Here is a 15,213-nt window from a genome sequence, read left to right on the forward strand (position 1 = left end):
TGCAGTTTAATACATCAAAATAAAGATGTTTGCCTTTGGCATAAAAATGTCTTACATTTTATATGAAAAGTAAAAAAAGTTAAAATTTTAATTTAAAAGAAAGATGGAACAGTGGTGATGTTAAGGGGGACTAATGGTGATGTCCCTGCTACAAATTTTATCTATTTTTTTTAATAGTGGTGAGCCTTCAAAGTATACTGTTTTGAATATTGTATAATGTGTCTACAATGTTAGTATTTGGATGGTTGGATTTAAATGACAACAATATTACTGTTACGTAAAAAAATAGGGGCATTATAGAGCTTTAGTTAGAAAAAGGGCAGAAGATCTTTAAAATTGGAGTAACATTTGAAAAATATAGAGAAAAATGCTTTAACTAAAAAAATTGGACATTTCATCATAACATGTTCATGCAAAATTTTCACATTTGTTGAGCTATTTTAGTTTTTATCTTATTTTAACATGAAATGACAAGCAGCTAAGCTTTACCTTTGCTAGGTATTATTAAAATAAGGTATATTTTTGCACTCATGCAGATGAAAGGTTGAGTCAATATTTTCACCTCTGCATCAATTTTATGTACAATCCACTGACAGCTCATAAGTTTGAGAGAGGGAAAGAAACTATCAAAGATACTTTTAGTGGTTTGAATCATCAAGGATAATTGAAAAGAAAAAAAAAACTGTGTTTATAATATTATTTCTTTCTCACTAGTGCAAGATAAGTTACACTTCATTTTACATTTAAAAAGACCGAATCATCTTAAGGGATTTATATTGTTTAAGAAACATGTTTTGTTTTAACCTTTTTAAAGCTATTCTTTTAGGAATATTTATTTTTAAGTCTTGTTTTTTTTTAATGTGAAAAAATGAGTCACTTTCAAACACCCTCTAAGATTTTGTTAGTCATTAAAAATATTCAGCTACCATATAGCCATTCAAGACAATGTCACAAATGTCTGAGTTATTTCCAATGAAGCCTCAATTATATGTCTTCATTTTTCTTTCCCTTTGATATGAGCAACCATCAAAGATGAAAATCATTTCTATGATGGACAAAAGACATTTCGTATTGACTTCTGGGTTTCCCAGAGAATGAAGAGGATAATGAAAAATAAAAAGGAGTGAATAAAAAATGTAATGCTTTGTAATCTTGAAATCTATTCTTAAAGAATCTGTAACTGAAATCCACTTCGGAATGACACCATACAACATTATATCTGATGCTTCACCAGAAAGACAGCTTTTCTTTTCACAAAAGTTTTATCAATTATTTATTTCAAAAATGCCAGGCAGATGAGAGTTTAGTTGGTCTAAACCATCTTAAACCCTTGCAGGTCAATGGGGCCATTGTTTCTATTCTTTGGGCATATCATGAATGTGTTATGAATTGTTGAGTTTCTGTCATATAAGGAAGAATGTCTCAGAATAGGCATTTTTGAAGGAGTTACTAGTTTGGTGGTATTTTTGTTGTTGCTGTTGTTGCTGTTGTTGTTTTTCAACTCCAAGAGGTCTGCTTAGTTTAATCCTACTCTCTTTTCTTTTTAGGAACAATCTTAACTTGTTTCAAGTCATATCTTCAATTCAATAATTTAGGTAAACAATAAGTTCAAGAGATAAAAAAAGAATTGATCCTGCAAAGTAGGCCTTCGTCTACAGGGACTAAATGACAATTTACAGCATATTTCAATAGTGCATGATTTTTTCACAAATTTCATTAGCACACCATTGATTGCTCATTTTTCAGCTCTCAAAACAATTTAACATAGTCTCTTTCATGCAGAGGATAACATATTCATATTATTTGATTTTTGATGAAACCAAATGACCCTTTAAATTTGCAATAGAGTTCTTTAATTTTGTATGAGTTTCTTTACTGCTGTTCATTTAATTTTCTGTTTCCATTAACCACCTGCAAGCATTTGACTCTATGACAATTATTCAGCTGTGCTACATCATGACTGACATATTTTATAAGTAAAAAAAAAAAAAGAAGAAAAGACAATGGAGGAGGGTTAGAGATCACAAGAGAAAGGAGGAGAAAGCAATCGAACACAAATGTCATGGTTTGGAATCATGTATTTTCCATTCAGCTGAAACATCTGAGTGGTAATTATTGGTCCAACTGTAAATCTAGCCTAATTGCATTTTGTCTTCATTTCTGATAAGCACTTCACGATGATGATGATTACTCCTGCTAAATGCATTCGTTCCATGAATGTTTTCCCACACTGATGGCCAGGAGGCCTTGCAGATAAAAAGACTGCAGACAAAATAGCTCAATTCTGCTACAACTAAATCAGTATTGATTTCTCTCTCCAAGTGACAGAGGGACCCACTATCTATGCCTTTCATTTCTCTGCCTACCTACCACATAGAGGGGTTTGGTCAGTACATATGAGAATGTTCTTTAATTAACTGACATAACTGAGAGGCCAATCCTGGGCAATTAGCACTGATTAACTATGTCACTTGTCTGACAAATAAAGAACATTACATCTTGCCTGTTTCCTTAAAGGCCTCAGTTGAAAAGAACCCCACTGTTTGATTTAATTTTTCTTTGTAGCATGGAAACCTTTTGCCATGTTGATTTAAATGTAATTTTTGCCTCTTTATACTTATGCTTTTTTTCTTTCCTATTATTGAATACCCAGCGAGCCTTTTCAATGATGGCACGGGGACAGGCTGTTAGCATCTTTTCATAAATCTCTGCATTTCATAGTAGGGCAATTAAGCTAAACATTTGGATTTCTGCTACAAATTTAAATGTGTAAGTGGGAGCAAATGGCTATGGAATTGAAGGCCATTAAATGGCTTCATCATTGCAGTGTAGTGGGTGTTCTGACAAAGAAATTCTAGAAAAACTGTAGTTCTGGAGTCTTTCTGAGAAAATCTCCATAACTTAGCATCAAGGAAAAGCTACACGGACTGCACATTACATTTCACTATTCATTTGGCTGATTTAGACATTTTGTCTTCTTCTTAAACTTTTATAAACAGTACCCCATGTTTGACATTGGGGCAAGGGAGAACAGATGTCATCAAGCTTTTGGAACAGAGGCTCAGAACAATTCTTGTTATGACCCAGGGCTGAATACCTGCATATGTGGATAACAGTCAAAGATGTAAAAAGCTAATACAGAAGTAGGAAGTATGAAGACTACACTTTGTAGCAAAAAGGCTTATATTAAATGGATCTGGTCCTTAAATCTGGTCTAATGCTTGGAATGTTCAGAATAAATCCTGCTGGAATTCTCAGTAGATATTTGCTTTCCGAGCATCCATTTCTCTTTCTTCCTATGACAGCCCCGGCTTTTCATTTGGTGTTCTATCCTTCTCCTAATCGCAGTCTGTGTGGTCTGAAGCAGACTTTCCTCTAGCAACAAGTATGGGGCATGTGAACCAAACCAGCATCTGTCCGTGGATAACATTTCCTGGCCACATGATTCATTTAGGGATGAGCACATAATCTAAGCTAGTCTGATCAAAGTGACTTTCAGGCCTTTTCAGAAGACTTCAAGAAAAGATCCCCCTTCCACTGGACTTGAATGAGACGATGTCTATTGTAACTGCCTATGATGTCATTATGCACCCACAGAACGAAGTCAACGCGTAGAAGGAGGTAGAAAGAAAGCATGAGCCAGTGTCATCATTTGGTTTTATGCTTATGAGTCAGTATATTCCTTTGTTGCTTAAACCAGTTTGCATTGATGTTTCTGTCACCAAAACAGTTAATTACAGGGATTAAATCTATCTGAACAAGAGCAGTATGAAAAGTAAATAGAAAGGTAAATCAAATGCTCAAACTTAGCTGGTGGCTAGTGCAAATTATCATCTTCCACTGCCCCCTTAAACTTTATTCATTAAGTGTAAACTTCCCTGCCCCAGAAGAAAATCCTAACATGATTGTGATTTTACTGCGTATTATCATATAAACAGTTCCAAAATCACTTTTCATTTCTGTGATTCAGAAAAAAGATTGCTCAGTCCCATAGAAGGAAGTTGCCTCTATGTTCGTTCTTTTTACCAGCCTCAGAATGGAAGCCTATAAAAGGAAGAGCATGATCTTTTTTAATTTTCGCCATCTTGTTTCTCTCCTTGTTTACTGTGGCTTCAGAACTGGGTAGTTCCAATGCAATGAAGCTTAAGATGCTCTTTGAGGAAACTAAGGAGGGGAAATCAATTTATTTGGTGACTACTGATAGGATAGATATAGACAAAATGGAGAATCTTTTGAACTGGGAAAGAAAAGCAGCTCCCGAATGAGATAGATGGTTAGCGTCTTGCTCACCTTCCATCGGCTGTGACCTCAGAGTAAGTACCTCAACTTTAGTCTTTGCATCTGAGGTTAAAATATATTTTTAGGGGTTCTGTAAGAAATACAAGATCCACGTGCACAGCAGGCTTACCCATTATAGGAGTTTAATAAATCGTGCAGGTCATTTGGGAGGAGTTACCAGTAAGGGGTTGAAAACAGGACATCATACCCCTTTCCATTCATACAGAGCGAAAACATATGAAGAATGGTTACTTCGTTTATTTTTATTTTTTTTTAAAAGATTTTATTTATTTATTTGACAGACAGAGATCACAAGTAGGCAGAGAGGCAGGCAGAGAGAGAGGAGGAAGCAGGCTCCCTGCCGAGCAGAGAGCCCGATGCGGGGCTCGATCCCAGGTCCCTGGGATCATGACCTGAGCCGAAGGCAGAGGCTTTAACCCACTGAGCCACCCAGGTGCCCCTGGTTACTTCGTTTAAAGTGTTATGATTTCCCACCATGTAAAAAAAATATAAAAGCCATGTTCTAGATTTATTCTAGTTATCTTTCCTTGCTGATAAACATTTTGAATCAGGAGTTAACTGTTTCTGAGTAGGGAAAACACTAACACCAACTAAGAGACTTAGCTCTCTGTGAGCAGATAACAATCGAGGTAACCCTAGGAGCATGCTGAAGAGTGCTTTGCAAATGGTATCATTAACTCCCTAGCTACCACATTCAGGACTGTTTGCCAAATAGCCTTTACAAGCAAATGTGATGAATATTGGAGATAACAATACATTTTGCTTTTTACTAAAAAATATTACTTTTTGTGTGTGTCACTACAAAACACAGCAAACTTAAACTCATCTCAGCAGTTAATTCCTTCCTCAAATGGTTATGCTTATATGTGGTTGCATATTTATGTATCACATTAATGTGCTTTATGAGTTTTGTGGTCACATGCATTATAAAACATTTACTACTTCAACTCTGAGTGTTAATTTAAGGTTCCACAATTAAACATGCTTTAGTGAGTGAAATATGAGAAATTTGGGCCTGCTTAAAAGTAAAAAGTAGAAATTAATTTATTCAAGCTATACCTATGTCTAAATGAAGAGAATATTTTCCCTCAGGTAGGAATATACAGGTAGGGTATCTGTGTGTGAAATATACTCTTAACGAAAAAAGTTGTATAATTGTTTTTGGAAAAATGTGACTTGAGTTAAAAAATATGATTATAATAAAAATAATAGATAAAGGTTATGTTGGTTCTATAGGTAGGAGCTGGAGATTACGCTGAGGATTAGAGTCTGTATTAATTTTCTATGACTACATAACAAGTCACCAAAAACTAAACTGTATAAAACAACATACATGTATTGTCTCATAGTTTCCATATGTCAGGGATCTGGACTTAACTTCACTGGGTTCTCCACTTAGGGTCTCATAAGGATGAAATCAAAGCGGCTGCCATGTTGTATTCCTTTCTGTTTCTTGGGGCGTTCTTCCAAATCCAAGTGGTTGTTAGCAGAATTCAGTTCTTTGTGACTATATGATTGAGGTCCCCTTTTCTTGTTCCCTGTTAGTTGGATACTAAGAGCTAGGTTTAGTTCTTTGCCATTTGCTCTGCATAAGCACTCTCACTTGACAGCTTATATTTTTAAAGCAGCCAGCAGGGGAACGTATCTGACCTCCATGAAGGCTCTAGTTCTTCCTTTACCTGATTATATCAAGGCCTCCCAGCATAATCTCCTCTTTAATTAAGTCAAACACAGCTGATTAGGGGCTTTAATTACACCTGAAAATATTTTGTCATATCAAAGAGTGAACTTTATATCTCACAATATTCAGGGTTCCTTCCCACAGTCAAGGGGAGAGATTATAGAGACACATATACCGGTGCACGTGAACCTTGAGGGCCATCTAGAAGTCATCTTACCACAGAATCTATTTGAGGAGCATGTCTTTAAGTGACACTAACTTTTCCCCCCAAAAATATGGTCTCCTAGGGAATGTTCAAAGGGATTCACTAAGTCTGAGTATCTAAATACAATCATGAACAATCATGGTTCTTTTTTTTTTTTCTTTAAGATTTTATTTATTTATCTGACAGAGATCACAAGTAGGCAGAGAGAGAGAGGAAGGGGAGCAGGCTCCCCACCAAGCAGGGACCCTGATGTGGGGCTCGATCCCAGGACTCTGGGATCATGACCTCAGCTGAAGGCAGAGGCTTTAACCCACTGAGCCACCAGGCACCCCAACAATCATGGTTCTTTTTGTCTCTCTTTAATATATTCTATACTCTATAATAGTAAATTACACAAGAGATATCTGCTTCTTGCTTCAGGACTATCATTACTAAAACTTAGCTATTGTTTATTCATTTGCCTAAAGAACAATCTTTAATTATGTAGTCTTCATCAATTGTTTTAGGATTGGCTTTGATTCCACCTAAAATGCTCAGAAAAATATTGGCTGTGACTCTGTGAAGCTACAGTTTTCTTTCCTTTAACTGTAATTATTGTTTTGCTTTAATCAGTGCCATCCATGTGTTCTATTTATGAAAATGGAAGTTTGATGTCTTCATGATGGAATGAGCTAATTTTATCCTAAGGTCTGTTGACTGTGATGTCTGTTTAACATCATTACACATCCAGTGACATTAGTAGCTTACTTTATGTCCAGTATCATCCAGAATTAACAGAATATGATCAAGGCCTCAGGGACAAAGCTGAAATCCCACATTTAAAATGTTCAGTTTTTCTGATTTTGAGAGTTTGAAATCACTCCAGCTCAAATAACCTGAGGTTACTCATAGCCCTGTATCCTTCACCTACTGGATGTTGGAAGGAGCAAAAGGTAGGGCAAACAAGAAGGTACACCATTGACTTTGTGTGTGTGTGTGTGGTGAATGACTTTACAAAGTACTAAAATTTATACAATTGTAAATATTATTTTCCAAACATAGTATTTGGGGCTGCTTGAGTAAGTTGTATTTAGCATCTTACTCTCTGTCAATTTATTGACTGCCAATTAGGAAGTCAATAGATGTGAAATTATCCTTAAAAATGTACTGCTCATTCTGGGAAGTGGTTTATTTCATAATACAGGTGTTTATTTTACTCAAATATATATGTATATATATATATATATTTTTTTTTAAAGATTTTATTTATTTATTTGACAGAGAGAGATCACAAGTAGATGGAGAGGCAGGCAGAGAGAGAGAAAGGGAAGCAGGATCCCTGCCGAGCAGAGAACCCGATGCGGGACTCGATCCCAGGATCAAATATATTTTTTAAATTTTAAACACTTTTTAAACATTTCCAAATCACGCAAATGGGCCAAGTGGTCATCAACTCAGACATCTAGGATGTAGTAGGTTCAGCCCAGCTTCTGAGTCCCTTGCTCTGATTCCATCAAGGTAATCACATTACCCTCCACACAGGGACCCTTTATGTTGCAACTGATGCACTAACAGTTATGTCCATGAACTCCCTGCATACTGCATGCACTGTACCTGTGAGCCTGTCCTACCCGGCACCTGGTGACTATTACTTACCAGCTCGATGGGCTACAGACAGCATTGGCCATGATAGTGACTTAGTAGCAGCCAGGCAGAGTGCTACTCAAGTAATTCTTAAAGTTTTGAAAGCTGGTTCAGAGTTGCATTTCAGAATTGATTCTCAAAATATAAAATATATTCTCCTTTTCATTCCTCATTCGATTGTAGAATTAAAATTGATTGTGCAATCAGCTTCAGGTAAAGGGGTAAACAGGATTTGAGATTATATATGATAACTATTAAAAATGCAACTTGCTTTATCCTCCCTTGGGGAAAAAGCTTGGTATTTCACTCTCCATCAGGAAACATCCTTTATCTATGATAAGTCTCAGTTATATGTTCCTGGATCCATAGTTCAAAGTCAACTGAACAAAGCTGCAGGTTGTACACATAAATGATGAGGCTGAGCCTGGTGGTATGCTTGCATACTTTCTTGGAGTAAAAATTTAGAATTAAAAAAACCTACTATGTGCCAAATACTAGTTTTGAAAACAGGGATTATGGTGTTGTATTAGGTATAGCCTTTCAATCATTTTAGAATGTAATCTCTGTGAGTAGGGTGGTAAAAATAGGATAATGACTTCTTCCAAAGCTCAGCAAAATCTAATACATTTTAGTGAATATATTATTGTTAAGGTATTTGTAAATTTTCCTCAACCTTCTAAAGATAAATGGCATGTTGTTTACACCCATATCTAGAACAACAAATTCCATTTTGTCCAACTATTACCTGAAATATTTTTTATACTAAGCTAATGGATTTTTTTCCTTATATTTGCAGTAATCTTATCTTTTATAGGTGGTACAACTAATTTGCAATTTGGGTAGCCTTTTTTTTTACTCTCCCCCTACCCACAAAGTATTTTTATTTTTTGTTTCTCTCTCTCTCTCTCTCTCTCTTTTTTTTTTTGGAAAGAGAGAGAGAGAGAGACTGTACAAGGGAACATGAGCAGGGCGTGGGGAGAGACAGAGGGAAAGAAAGATAATCTCAAAGAAGACTCCATGATGAGCCCAGAGCACAACTGGGTGCTTGCACCCACGACCCTGAGATCCTATGACCTGAGCTGAAATCAAATTGGACACTTAACTGACTGAGCTACCCAGGCTTCCCTATACACAAAGATTTTAAAAGACAATGTAATCATATACAAATTCAAGATAATAGGAATAAGTACACACCTGTTAGAGATAGTTTAGAGTTTGAATATTACTCTTACTCCAGCTAGGTATATTTTTGAGCAACTACCCAGATGAATCTATTAAATATAAGTGAGATAGTACAGAAAGCATCTATTATAATGCCTGTTTTAGGATTAAGCATCAGTAAATATTAGTTCTTAATATCATTTTATTAGCATGATGATCATTTTTTTTTTAAAGATTTTATTTATTTATTTGACAGAGAGAGATCACAAGTAGGCAGAGAGGCAGGCAGAGAGAGAAAGGGGAGGAAGCAGGCTCCCTGCTGAGCAGAGAGCCCGATGCGGGCCTCGATCCCAGGACCCTGGGACCATGACCTGAGCTGAAGGCAGAGGCTTTAACCCTCTGAGCCACCCAGGCGCCCAGCATGATGATCATTTTATAAGGACAAAATTATAGTGTTTGTGAGAAGAAAGCATATATAAACAATTACTTGGATTTATATGACTATTATAATTAATACTTTGATCGTAAAATGTAACAAAAATATTTAGGAGCTAAAGAAACTTGTCAAAAGTTAAGTGCTAAATATATAATAAAAGTCAGGCTGTGAAGTTTGATTGGCCATATATTGAAAACATAGTTTTAAGATTTTGTATTCATTGAAATCACTTTAAGCTCAGATTTACTAAAGAATTTAGTGTTTTCCAGAGGTGAAACAATTGCTATTTTTTAAAATCCAAAGCAGTATTATGAACACATTTGAAAAATAAAGCTGGAGGGCTCTAAGATTTTAAAACTGTAGTGTGTATATCTGTTTGTATGTGTGCACATACATATGTGTGAGTGATACACATATATTTTCAATTTATGCATATATAAAATTCACATGTTTACTACCATTATTAATGATTGGCTTTAAAAAATTCATCTATTTATCTGGTTCTTTTTTATAAATGTTATTCTAACAAAAGGGAAAAAGTAATAGTTTTACCATTTTAAGCATTAATTTGAGGAATCATTATCACTAGAATCTTTTTTTGTCTTGTGTTTTCTAATGTTCAAAAATAAGATTATGATATTTCTGATGTTTCTTATTAAATCACCTTACTCTCCAGCAAGTCATAAATGATGCTGAATGTAGCAAGCAGTGTAGCTACTACTGTAAACATGCTATTGTGCTCTACTGTGCACTTTCTTACCTTCGATTAAAGCATATTTTCTTCTTACAATTCTCCATGTTTTAGAGTGTGGCTCCTTTTTATATATTAAAATATGAACTAGAATCTGGTAAATGAGAACTTCAGAACTATAGAATGTTAATATATAGGGAATGAGTGTCTATAGTCCTCATGAATATTAAAAATTTTAAACATTTACTGGGTGATGTTCTCTATCAAACAACAGATCCCAAACAACCACCATCTTATTAGCCTCTTCACTTTAATTTTTTTTTTTGTATTTGTCTTCCCTCTTCCAATGGCACAGTCAATGTCTCAGTTCTGCAATACATCATTTCTTGCCTTGTCTGTTTCTGTACCTTATAACTGTGTCTCCTTACATGATTTGTCTCCCTAAAGTCAAAGTCTAATCATACCACTTTCATATGTAAAATACTTCAATAAGCCTGGAACTTCCAAGGAAGTGGAATATATGCAGTTCTTTCTATTCCACCCTCACAGTGGAAAGTTAATCATCTGAACGTTATATATGTTACATAAATGACTCAGAAAGGTAGCAAGAAGGCTTGGGTCTTGGGACTTGGGTCTTGGGACTCAATGAAAGGTGAATTTCCTGGGTTTTCTTTTTGCTTCATATATCCCAGAGTAAGTGCTGGAGAAGCTGGCAACCTGGAAACATCAACAGATGTAGACCAAAAAAGGCCTTCAAACAACAGACCAGAAAAGGGACAGCTACCAAACAGAAATCTTGAAAACATGATCATCCTACTCCACAGAAAAGACAAACCACAGAAAAAAATGCTATCCAGTTTCCATCACTGACAGCTGCCTGGCCGTTTAGTTGCACCAGACTGTAATGAGATGACCTGGTTCCACACTAATCCCCGCTGATGTAATGTCAAGGCACAATATGAAGTAGGGACTTTCATCACTTCCACACAGTACTGAGCCATAACCTACCCATCCCTGCAGTGACCACAGAGAGAGCCTGAATTTCCACCCCTATCTTTTCCATCTATATTGAGATGGTATCAGAGAGACCTAGTGGAGAGTGGAGAGAGACTTTCACCATTGCATGTCATAAAGAAAGCACTCCCATAGAGGCAAAGTAGGAGTCTTCTCTCAAGCCAGTGCTATAAATGAAGATCTTATTCAGTTGCTATTAGTCCTACTCATGCTCTGAGAAACCAGGAGAACATCCCCACTAGATATCAACAGAAGCTCAGTGGGAAAGCTAAACTTACAATCCCACCTGGCAGTAAATAATTAGTGTCTCCTCCCTTTCCCTGTTGCAAAACTCAGGAAAATGTCAAGTTGAATTTAAAAATATGCCAATATTGAAATGACACAGATTATCAAATTATCTGACAAGGATATTAAATCACCATCATAAAATGCTTCAACTAGCAATTACAAAAACATTTGAAACAAATAGAAGATTAAAATGTCTCAGCAAAGACTTTAAGGAACCTAATGGAAATTCACTATAGACCTTTTATTTAAAAAACATTTTATTTATTTATTTGACAGAGATCACAAGTAGGCAGAGAGGCAGGCAGAGAGAGAGAGGAGGAAGCAGGCTCCCTGCTGAGCAGAGAGCCCGATGTGGGGCTAGATCCCAGGACCTTGGGATCATGACCCGAGCTGAAGACAGAGACTTTAACCTACTGAGCCACCCAGGCACCTGACTTTTTTTTTTTTTTTTTTAAGATTTTATTTATTTGAGGGGGGTGGGGAGATCAGAGGGAGAAGCAGACTCCCTGATGAACAGGGAGCCTGACTTGGGACTGGATCCCGGGACTCCAGGACCATGACCTGAGCCGTAGGCAGTTGCCTAATCAACTGAGCCACTCAGGTAGACCTTATTTTTTTAAAGTAGTTTCAGGTTCACAGCAAAATGGAAAGTACAGAGATTTCCTACATCCCTGGCTCCAACACATGCATAGCCTCCTTCATTAACATCCTAACTAAGGTGTACAGTTGTTACAACTGATAAACCTACATTAACACATCATAATCATCCATGTCCAAAGTTTACATTAGGATTCACTCTTGGTGTTTTGCTTTATAGATTTGCATAAATCTATGTCATGAATCCATCATCATAGTATCATATAGAGTGTTTTTGATGCCCCCAAGATCTTCTTCATTACAACCTGTTTATCTCCATACCTCTAACAGTTTATGGGTTCCATAGTTTTGCCTTTTCTAAAATGCCATATAGTTGGAATAACTACAATATGTAGTCTTTTTCAGATTGGTGTCTTTCACTTTGTAATATACACTTAAGTTTCCTCCATATCTTTTCCTGGCATGATAATTCATTTATTTTTAGCACTGAATAATATTCTATTGCCTGGAGGTACCAGTTTATTTACTCATTCACCTGCTGAAGGACATCTTCATTGATTCTAAGTTTTGACAATTATATATAAAGCTGCTATGCATCTGTGTACAGGTTTTGAGTGGACATAAATTTTGAACTCCTTTGATAAATATCAGGGAACATAACATCTGGATCATAAGGTAAGAGTATGTTCAGTTTTGTAAGTAAACACCAAACTGTCTTCCAAAGTGGCTGTACCATTTTCATTTCATTCACTGGGGGTTTCCTATTATTCCACATCCTTGCCACGTTCTGGCTGACATTTGGTGTTGTTAGTGTTCTGGATTTTGGCCCTTCTAATAAGCTGTATAACAGTGTTTTAATCTGCATTTCTCTAATGACAAATGATGTTGAAGATCTTTTCATATGCTGATATGCCATATATATGTCTTCTTTGGTGATGTGTCTGTTCTGGCCTTGGGGCATTTTTTAATTGGTTGGTTTGTTTTCTTACCATTGAATTTTAAGAGTTCTTTGTATATTTTGGATCAGGGGTTTTTTAAATCATTTATATCTTTTGAAAATATTTTTCTCCCAGTTTGTGGCTTATCCTCTCATTCTTTGTCAGGGTCTTTTGCAGAGCAACCGTTTTTAATTTTAATCAAATCCAGCTTATCAGTTATTTTTTTTTTCATGGATCATGTCTTTGGTATCTAAAAAATCATCACTATACCCAAAGTCTTTGAGTTTCTTTAATCTACATAGGCCTATTAAGATTGTCTATTTCTTCTTCTATGAATTTTGGCAGATTTAGTCTTTTGAGGAGTTGATTTGCTTCATCTAGGTTCTCAAATTTGTGGATATACAGTTGTTCATAACATTCCTTTATTATCCTTTTGATGTTCATTGGATCTGTAGTGATGTCTCTCTTTCATTTCTAATATTAGTAATTTTGTGTCCGTTCTCCTTTTTTTTTTTTTTCTTAGTTATCCTGGCTAAGGTTTATCGATTTTATTGATTTTTTTTTAAACAGCTTTTGAATTCATTAATTTTCTCTGTGTTTTTCCTGTTTTGAAGTTTATTTTCCATTCTAATTTTTATTTTTTTCTTCTGCTTGATTGGAATTCAGTTTTCTCTGCCTTTTGTAGTTCCATTTGAACTAGATTATTAGAACTAAAAACTTAGGTTATGGATTTTAGAGCTTTCTTCTTTCCTAATATGTGTTTAATACCATAAATTTCCCTCTAAGCACTGCTTTTGCTAAATTGTGTTTTCACATTCATTTACTTCCAAATATTTATTAATTTCTTTGAGATTTCTCCTTTGGCCTTTGGTTTTTTAGTGGTATATTGTTTAATCCCCACATATCCACCAAGGAGATGGAGTGTAAGTCCTCACACTGGAAGTGAGCTCTGCATAACCACTTTCTTCCAAAGAGTACAATATGAAAAAAGCAAAACAAGAATAACTTTACGGTGAAGAATTCTGACAAACACTACCTCAGCCAAAGGAGCAAAGTTAATAGCAATTGTGATGAGTAATGTTGGTATCATGTACCCTTGACATGGATGTGTGAGAATGCCCTTCACCTCTCTGTTCCTTCCTCAAAAAGCCCATAACCACAATTTAATCATGAGAAGAATAAAATTGAGAAGTGTTGTATAAATTATCTGACCAGTACCCCTTAAAATTATCAAGATCATTGAAAACAATTGAAGTCTAAGAAATGTTGCAGCAAGAAGAACTTAATGGGCCATGAGGACTAAGTGTAATGTTCCCTGGATGGGATTCTGGAACTAAAAAAAACCCATTATGTGTTAAGTAAGGAAATCTGGATAAATTATGAACTTTTGCTAAATAATGTTTCAATATTTATTTATGAATTGTGACAAGTGTATTGTGGTAATGTAAGATGTTAATGATAGGAAAATCCAGGTTTGAAGCATCTGGAGTATGTGGTACATATGCTACTGTAATCTTAACAACTTTTCTATAAATCTTAAACTATTCTGAAATAAACCTTTTATTAAAAATAAAAATAAGTAATGTCTCCAAGGAATCTAGGGCTTAAAAGTATATGACGCTAGAGAAGGAAATAGGTAATTATAAGAGTAGAAGACTTGTATTTCACTTTGATAGGAGGAGGGGCATATACGAAATGATACAGGTATTTTGGGCAAAATTACAGACAAGTCTAACACACAGGCACTCATAGCTTTAAGGAAATAAGTTATAGACTCTGATCTGCAGAATTTACCTAAAAGGATAGGTAATGGACCATATATGATAATTTTCAGCAAAGTAATTCCTGTCTGATTGGCTTATAATCTCTTAAAAGAGATTCCTGTCTGATTGGCTTATAATTTGCCAAAGACTCACAGTGGGTCATATTATCTAAGAAGTAAGCACGCTGAATTGTGATCACTTATGAGTTGTGATCAATTATGAAAATGTTTGCTAAAAAGTAGTTTTCACTTTAGAAAACTAGTTACCCAGTAGTCCTGGAGGTAATTGTGTATATGGGCAGGACATCTGAAGACTTTTTGTAGAACATTATCCAGTTTGATAGACTTAACTATGGTGCTTATATGAAAAGTCAAATAACTTAATAAATTAAATAAAAGGCAGCAAGTAAGATCTAAATACTAAGGTTAGTTAAATTTGGGTCAGGTTTTCTTTGGATGTGTCATTCTCTATCCCCATTCCTCCTGCCATTAAACCAGAAATTAAGAACAAGAACTAT

This window comes from Enhydra lutris, unplaced genomic scaffold (assembly GCF_002288905.1).
Source record: "Enhydra lutris kenyoni isolate GAN:26980312 unplaced genomic scaffold, ASM228890v2 scaffoldscaffold19, whole genome shotgun sequence".
Lineage (NCBI taxonomy): Eukaryota > Metazoa > Chordata > Mammalia > Carnivora > Mustelidae > Enhydra > Enhydra lutris.